Here is a 9,931-nt window from a genome sequence, read left to right as displayed (position 1 = left end):
ATATTAAAACATATGGTATGCTTCATCTGAAATCCTTGTAGAATAGTTCTACAGACTAAAATACACGTTTCACATACTTAATTATGAATTAAGTTTTGAATGATCTAGATTTAAGAATTAAAGATCATTAAGACACCACATAAAATAATGAGCAAAGGATTAGCATGAATCAGATCCTTCTAATGGGTTAGACCTAAGGTTAGAAACACATATGAACCGAATAGAGAAATTGATTAAATCTAATCAAGTGTTGAATTAGATCAAGTCATTATTTCTTTAAATCAATCTCAATAGTTATAGTTTGATCAAGTCCATATGTTTGATCCTAATAAATGGATCATGATCATGACTCTGTGGTTGAGTCTGAATCTTCTGGTGAACCAAATTGAAACTAATTAATCAGTTGGTGTCTTAAGTAAGTTTGGCAGATTTGATCAAGTGATTTTTAATTGAAAGCTATTCACCTAGATGCGTCTACGGTGAGTTAAGGGCATATCCCTCCCACTGATCTCACTTATTCGATCAACATGGTAGATTATATTCTGATTAGGTCACTAGTCAATTCATGCAGACCCATGCCATTAAGGTGAATCAGTGTGACTGATTTAGGTATCTTTAGACCAGCTTGTGTCTAATCCTTTACATGACTTGATGAAGTCAGTGGGAGGATTTGCAGCTTGCAGGTCGACTTTTTTTCTTATTCTCAGATCAATGAAATCAAATCCTCTAAATTATTAAGTCCATAAAGTGATAAAGTTATGAGATAATTTGATCATTGCCTCCCATTAAGGTGTGTGATAATGAGTCCAATATTCCAAATAGACATTGGAGGTGCCACATGTCCGGTGTCTATTACATATTGGAATGTCATTCATCATATGACCATCATGATGTACCTTCAAATCAATGCTCAGGTTGGTCGAGCCATACTCAAGCTTGGTCATCCATTTGTTGGATGTACTTGGTATGCCATGATAATGGTTGGACCTAACTGAGATTTTCAATGGAGGTGCCACACATCTACTGAAGGGAAGCTTGGGGCAAAACTTATTACTAGAAGTTATTTGGAGAAACAATTAGTTTTGAACCTACCGATGGATGTACTAGGATTGATCGAGCCATACTCGAGCCTGAATGTAGTTTGTGTAGATTCTAGTACCCGCTAAAGAATTAGTGTAATTCCTCAAGTTAGAGGTAGAGGCTACCAATTTGTAAAAATAGTGGGAGGATCTTTAGACTAAAGTCCATATCTTCAGGATCAAAAAAAAATAATTCATACACTAATAGGCTAATATTTTTTCTTTCAGTTATGGCCAACAAACTATCCCTCCATATGCTGTTGGACAGTGACAGGCTCATCGGACCCAACTTCGATAGCTGGTATCGAAAACTAAAATCATCTTGGAGCATGAGAGAATTTTGTACATCCTTTCAGATCAGGCAGCTGAAGAACCTGCAGTCAATACTCCTCGTACCGTGAGAGACACTTACATGAAATGGCTCAATGATCGCACGACTGTGCGTTGCATGATGAGGGCAGCTATGAATAATGAACTTAGGTATAAGTTCGAGGATGCATAGCTAGAGGAGATCATTCAAATATTGAATGAGTCTTTCGGCACCCCTGAGGATGCGGAGAGACACAAAACCTCCCGCATAGTGTTCAATGCCTATATGTGAGAGGAGACTTCAGTCATCGATCATATATTATATATGATTAAACAGATTGAACGCCTTAGCAAACTTGACTTTTCATTATATGAACACTTAGGCAAGGATGCTATCCTCAATTCGTTACCGAAATCCTACCTATCCTTTCTCCGTCATTATAGAATAACGAAGCCTACGGTAAACTATCATGATTTGCTAGGGTTACTACAGACTTTTGAGAAGAATCACCAGCTCTAGAAGAAACCAGTGAATTTAGTGGGAGGTTCATCTGTAGGACGTCGATCCTCTAGGAGAGAAAAAAAAGAAAGATGCAAAAATCTCGTGCCGTCGATCTCAAGCAGAGCAAATCGTCAAAAGTTGACAAGAGCCAGACAGAGTACTTCTTCTGCAAAAAGCTAGATCATTGAAAAAGGAATTATTTTGCTTACATAGCCACCCTTGACCCAAATAGGCTTGAAAATAAGAGAAAGAAGCAAGCGATTGTTTTGTAAGGTACTTATATGACAATGAAGGAAAAATTGTCTTTTTCCTTGTAGGATCTTCCAGATCTAATGAGATCTGGGATAGAATATTTTTTTAAAAATTATCCTACTTTATTTCAGATCTAAGATCTATTAGATCTAAATCTTATTATCTAATATTTAATCTAAAATTAAATCTAAAACTTGAGGATTAGAGGAATACCTCTAGGGTAACTAGATTACCCTGTAGATGATCGCAGCAATGCCCGAGATTCAAAAATAGTCACGCAGTCGTCTGGCCTCTACCGGTATCCACTCAAATAGGATCTAGATTATTTTCTCCTTGTAAATCTTTGCTCTAAAAATTAGATCTGGATCTGATCTGAAAGATCTTCAAAAGATCTTCTGAAGTTGGAGCAGCAGCTTCTCGACAAATCCCGCTTCTCGACAAATCCCTACAGCCTTCTGTTCAGAGAGCCACCACACCTTGGACAAGCACCAGATGGATGTCCAACTTCTTGGACATGAAGAGGGGAGAAAGTGGAGTAGAGGGGATATAAAGAAGTGGAGAAGAATCTTATTTTTGCTGGGTATTGAGCAGAATCTTTAAACTCTAGGTGCAGATAGGGTTTAAATAGACCCTGCTGCGCCATGCAGTGCCACATCATTCGATCAACCAAAAAATTTTAATTAATTCTAAAAAAAATTTGATTGGTGGAGTGATGTCATTTGATCATATCAAATAAGAATCTCCTCAATTTCCACCACTATTGGTGCCAACACTGGATAAACACAGTGAGATTGGCACCCCACAGTCCAAGTCGATCAAGGGATCAGAGTCCTCATCTCATGGAATTCTATCCTTATCCACTTGGGGTGCACGCCCAATCTGATCTTGGCACCCACTTTGAGGTCTAATTTAGTAGGTAGATACTCCATAAAAACTCTCCAAAAATCTCTTGCCAAGTGGCCTTCAGTTTAAGATCCATAAGTCAACGTTTGACTGATGTCCTAAAATAGAAATGGCAGGTGACAGGAATTAGCAGGTATTGTCTTAAATTCATCTCATAAATTAAGATAAGACTTTTTTGAGCTGGACTAGCTCCAGTCAGACTGAGAGAAACCTTCTCAAGGTTCTCTGGGTGAGTCAAATCATATTTGGCTCAGTCGAGATGAAAAAGATTGCACGAAGAGAAAGTTAGGCTCAATTGTGTGCTAGAACGATTTCCTTGAACCTAATTGGATCTAATCCAAATCAATCGAATTGGGCTAGCTCAATTGATGACATCCAGACCCTAACTTTTGTTTGTGTGACCCAGTTAGGTTCATTTTCTCATGGTAATGAGACATGTCATGATCTCATCATCGACATCATCGAAACTCCTTTCGATGGACCAGAACTCTTCTGATTCAGACAATTAGAATGATCGATCATCAAGATCATTCTAATTGCTCCCAAAATCTACTCGTAACACTTAGCAGTATATGGTGACAACCCATCAGAAATAAAGATGAACCTCTCGGTGCAGCTACCTGTGTGATTGAGTTCTTCTACATGAGTCCCAACTGAATTAGGGTTAAGGTGAACTCGTCAAACCCAACATCAGTCATATGAATCAGTCGAGCGATCCAAGTTCGATGTGAAATCTTAATGGAAAACTCTTTTTCATTATTTCACTCTGCCATGGTCATGGGCTTAAGGACTCGATCTTTCGATCATCATAGGACTACTCCTCTCATCTACCGAGGTTGATAGATCCCATCTTGGTGCAATCTGGTTCCTACAATGAATATGCTACAGCCAACATACACCTCAGGGTCTTGAATGGCTAGAAGATCGAGTTATGGTGTAGTCAAACTATAACACACTCAATATGAACTGTCGATGTACCTCAAGTTAAAGAACTAGACACACAGCTGCAGCATCGAGCTAGTCATCGACAAGAAGGTAGACTTCTTTATGACTGCTCAAGGTGGTCACGCTCAGTACTCTCGTTCTTAATAAATATCATACTCTCGCTCCAGTGTCACCACACCATAGACTCAAGACTCATCTATCCTAAGAAAGTGATCATACATCAATCTTTCAGATTGATCATCATCCTCGTGATGATCCTATGATCAGGAGCTGTTTATGAGTTAGTTATGTAAATTCATACCTTAAATTTTTAACTCTTAAAAATATGAATTAACATTTCTACTAACTCAAAGGATGTATCACAAACATAATGCACATAATGTGATAGTAGAATAATCTTTTTATTCATTTATAGTCAAAATTATAAATTTGCCCTTACATTTGTACAGGTATGTATCAGCCAATCTGGCATCTAGGGCACACATCTAACAAACTCCCACTTGACCTAATGCCAATTGGCTACATATCTAAGTCCCATCTTCTCAATGTGGGCTTCGATCTTTTGCTGACCCAATGATTTTGTCAGTGGGTCTACCACATTGTATGTGGAGTCGACTCTTTTAACCTCGACATAACCTTTTTCGAGATAATCACAGATCAGATGGAATCGCCGCTCGATATGCTTGGACTTCTGGTGAAACCTTGGCTCCGTAGCTAGGGCTATGGTGCCATTATTGTCGTAGTAAAGAGGGATGGCATCCGATGACTTCACTCCAAGCTCTGCGGCAAACTTCTTGTACTAGAATGCCTCCTTCACAGCTTTCGATGCAGCAATATACTCTACCTCCATAGTGGAATCAGCAATTACCGTCTGCTTGGAACTCTTCCAGCTGACTGCACCATCATTGCAAATGAACAGACTCCCAGATGTCGACTTTTGATCATCTATATCAGATATAAAGTCTGAGTCTGTAAATCTCTGAACCTGGAGTTCTCCATTCTCAAAGATTAGAAACATATCCTTAGTCCTTCTCAAGTACTTAAGGATACATTTCACAGAAGTCCAGTGCTCTTCGTCTAGATTCGATTGATATCTTCTTGTGACACTCACAGCATGGGCTATATCAGGTCATGTACGTAGCATGGCATACATAAGGCTTTCTATTGCCGAAGCATAAGGGATCTTGCTCATGCGTTCAATCTCCTCAGGTGTGCTAGGGCACATCTTCTTGGAGAGATGAATGCTATGTCTAAAAGGTAGTAAACCTCTTTTGGAGTTTTCCATGATAAACCTTTTTAGCACCTCCTCTATGTACATCTTCTATGAAAGTCCCAGCATCCTATTTGGTCTATCTCTATAGACCTTAATACCCAGTATAAAGGATACTTCTCTTAGATCTTTCATAGAGAACTCTTTAAACAACCATATTTTGACTGAGGTCAACATGAAAATATCATTTCCAATTAGGAGGATGTCATCTATGTACAGTACAAGAAAGATAATTGCGCTCCCACTGACCTTCTTGAACACACATGGTTCCTCATCGTTCTTGATGAAACCAAATATTTTGATCACATCATTGAAATGAGTATTCTAACTCTGAGATGCTTGCTTAAGTCCATAAATGGACCTTTGCAGCTTGCAGACCTTGTGATCATCATCACTGGATGTGAAACCAAGCAGCTGTTCCATATAGATATCTTCCTCAAGATATCCATTTAAGAATGCCGTTTTCACATCCATCTGCCATATTTCATAATCAAAATAGGCTGCAACAGCAAGCAATATGCAAATGGATTTTAGCATGGCTACAGGCAAAAAAGTTTCTGATAGTCAATGCCTTCGCGTTGACTATAACCTTTCGCTACGAGCCTAGCCTTGAATATCTCCACATTCCTATCTGCACCTATCTTTCTCTTGAAGATCTATTTACACCTAATAGGTACAATACCTTCAGGTGGATCTACCAAGGTCCAGACTTGATTTGAGTGCATCGAGTCAATTTCTGATCTCATTGCCTCTAACCATTTTTCAGAGTCGATATCTGATATCGCCTCATCATAGGTCTTAGGGTCATCATCATGAGCCCCATTTTTTGTGAGGAATATTTCCTCTACTTTTTCTTGTATAATACCTAAGTACCTTTCAAGAGGACGAAAAATTTTAGTCGATCTATGAGGTAGAAGAGGTTGTGTTAGGACTGGTTCTAATTGATTGAGTTCCTCAGGTTCTTTAGCTCGTTGCTCTTGGGAGACATTCTCCTTGAGCTTAATTATTTTTTCGATGCCACTATCTTGAATAAACTATTTTTCAAAAAAAATAGCATGTCAATTCACAATCATATAGTGATCTTTCGAAATATAGAAATAGTATCCTAATGACTCTTTAGGATATCCTATGAATCGAGCTCTAAAAGACCTGAACTCTAACTTATCCGCCTGCTGTCTCTTGACATGAGCCGGACAACCCCAAATTCTGAGATGACTCAAACTTGGCTTCTTACCACGCCATATCTCATACGGTGTGGTAGGAACGGATTTAGAGAGAACCCTATTCAATACATATATTGCTGTCATGAGACAATATCCCCAAAGAAACTCAGGGAGGTCTGTGAAGCTCATCATGGAACGGACCATATCTAATAGGGTCCGATTTCTCCATTCTGAAATCCCATTGAGTTGTGGTGTTCTAGATGGAGTCTATTGAGAGACTATGCCATTGTCTTTAAGATAGTCTAGAAACTTCCGACTAAGGTATTCACCTCCTCGATCTGATCGAAGAATCTTAATGGACTTTCCTATTTTTTTTCTACCTCATGCCTGAATTCTTTGAACTTTTTAAAGTCTTCAGACTTGTGTTTCATTAGAAATACATACCCGTACCTAGATATTCATCGGTAAAGGTAATGAAGTAGACATAGTTGTCTCTAGCCGGCACATCAAATGGACCGCACACATCTGTATGTACTAGGGCAAGTAGGTCTGTGGCCCTTTCCCCATGTCCCACTAAAGAGAGCTTGGTCATTTTGCCTTGAAGGCATGATTCACAAACTAGATATGACTCGGAAGTCAACAGACTCAATAGCCCGAATTTCTCCAATTTGTTAACTCTGTCTTCCGCTATATGACCTAGCCTTAGGTGCCACAGATACCTATCATTTAGACTATCTCTAGGCCTTTTAATTCCTATGGCATTCACATTTTGCTCGATATGAAATATAGATACATTAATATGTAGCTGATAGAGACCATTAATAAGAAAACCATTTGCAACTTTATTATTTTCATAAAATATGTTACAATGGTCCTTATGAAAGCTAATCACATAGCCTTCTTTTGCTAAACAAGAAACAGAAATCAAATTCCTGCTTGTTGCAAGCACATAATAACAGTCTTGAAGAACTAAATCTAATCCTAACGATAATCACAGAGGGTAGATTTTCACGGCCATAGCAACAACTCTTGCTCCGTTCTTGATGCGTAGGATCATATCCCCATCCCTCAGCCTCCTGCTCTCCTTAAGACCCTACATAGAAGTGCATAAATGAGCACTAGAACCAGAGTCAAGTATCCAACTGGATGCAGAGGAAACCGTAAGATTAGATTCTATAATGAGCATACCTCCAGAAGGACTATCCTTCTTGTTCTTCAGGGTGGCTAGGTACTGAGGATAGTTTTATTTCCAATGGCCGTTTGAATTGCAGTAAAAATATTTTTCCTTTTCAGCAGCCTTCTTCTTCGATTTCGTCTTCTTCCTTTTTCCATCCGCCTTCTGCTTCTTCGTAGACTTTTTCTTCTTTCCAAAAGACTTTTTTTTGGAAGAAGTCCGCTCCACAATAAGGACTGAGCCTTTTGAACTCTTCAAAGAAAGCTCAGCCGTAACCAACATGTTCATTAACTCAACCAAGGTACATTGCATCTTATGTATATGAAAGTTCATGATAAACTGACCATATGCATCGGACAAAGATTGAAGGATCACATCAATATGAAAATCCTTGTCTAAGATGATATCGAGCTTCTCAAGCTGCTCAAGATCCTTGATCATTGTCAAACAATGATCTTGGACTGACTGCCCATCACACATTTTAGCCTTAAAAAATCTTTGGCAGACTTGATACTTGGCTGTGTGACTTTGTTCACCAAACAACTCTTGTAGGTGAGCCAATATTTGGCAGGTAGTCATAATGTTCTCATGCTGGCACTGCAAGTCATCAGATATGGCACCCAACATGTAGTACCTGGCTTTGTTATCGTCATCCATCCACTTTTTCAAAGATGCTCTCTGTTCAACAATCGAATGTACTGGCATGGCAGGTGGGTCCTGGTCCAAGACATAAGTCAGTTTCTCAAAATCCAGAATAATTCTGTAGTTCCTCAATCAGTCCTTGAAATTAGGTCCAGTCAATCTGTGGGTGTCTAGTATTTTGGTCAGAGGATTGGACGCAGACATGTTTCCTATAGAGAGTCAAAAGTTTCTAGTTAGATTTTATAATCAGACTTAACCAATTTGTTTAGGGGTTTCATTTTTAAACAAATTAGGCTCCCACTATTTTCTCAGATCCCTACACTCCCTAGGTAGAGATGTGAAAATCTTCGTGATTAGTGATTTCTAGTGGGTGGTGCGATCTCATCGACTGGCTCATCACCTCACCTAACAGTTATTGGTGATGGGTCAACCAATGAGTGGACAACTCTTATTCAATGATTCTCTAATCATGGTGCACCCAAAATTTGATCTCTAATTCATGAAGCTCATCGTGTCCGAAATATTGCTCCAATCCTTAGTTAAGTCAGACCCACCATTTGCACGAACTAGATTCCTGATTGAGTCCCTCACCATATCTAGAATATTGAGCACAACCCATCCTATAATCCGTAGCATCCAATGCCTAATGGACATGGTTGCATCTTTTCGATGCAACTGAACCACTGTAACCAGCCAAGAACAATCAACTCTGGGAAGGACCCGCACATCCACAATGGTGGAAGATCTTAGACTTAATATTTTCTTAGGGAGATTTGATTTAGGTCTCATTAAACTTGACTTAACATAGTCATAACAATTATGACTAACCTAGTGGCATGGGTTAGCTTGAATTGTTAGCCACCTCAAATCAGAACTGGATCGACACATATGGCCAAGTAAGTGAGATCGGTGGAAGAGATATGCCATTAACTTAACAAGAATGCATTCGAGTCGAGTAGCTCCCAATTAAAAATCAGTCGGCCGCATTTGCCCAACTTACCTTAGACACTAAATTATCGAACCAGAACCAATTGGGTTAGCCTACAATCCATGCTCTAACTATTGAGCCAAATTAGGTCTTAACTTGATCAAGTCACATATGAATGTGATTCGACCTTAACCTAGACTTAATCCTATTAGGCTGGTCAATTATTAGCTTTCATGATCTCATCTAACTAACTTTTGATTCGATTTGATCAATCGCTAGACCTAATTGAGTTACCCAAGCCCGAACCCAATTTTATGAAAATGATTTAGATCTGAAATTTTCAATTTTAGACCTAATTTAATTTTATAAGCTTAATTCATTTATTAAGTCTTGGGTTCATAAATAAAATATGTAAATAAATCTTAGGATTTCAGGATCTAGGATTTTGCAGAAAAGTAAATTTTAATTTTTGATTAAGGATGATCGCGCAGCACCCCTACACGCCATAAGAACACCCCATTAAATGGGAGGAGAGGATCTTAAATCCTATTTTGTTCTTATGATCGGACGGCCATAAGGAACACCTTAATCAGAAATATTGATTTAACTATAAAACTAGTTAGATCTAAGTTACATATCATATATATAATTTCAGATCTAACTTATACATGCTTTGCATACATCTCATGTATTAAAATCTAATCTAATTAGCATGCTTTCAGATCTGATACATCACATGCAACATCTAAAAAATAAAATTTAAA

This window comes from Elaeis guineensis, chromosome 14, assembly GCF_000442705.2.
Source record: "Elaeis guineensis isolate ETL-2024a chromosome 14, EG11, whole genome shotgun sequence".
Classification (NCBI taxonomy): domain Eukaryota; kingdom Viridiplantae; phylum Streptophyta; class Magnoliopsida; order Arecales; family Arecaceae; genus Elaeis; species Elaeis guineensis.
This window is presented reverse-complemented; position numbering follows the sequence as displayed.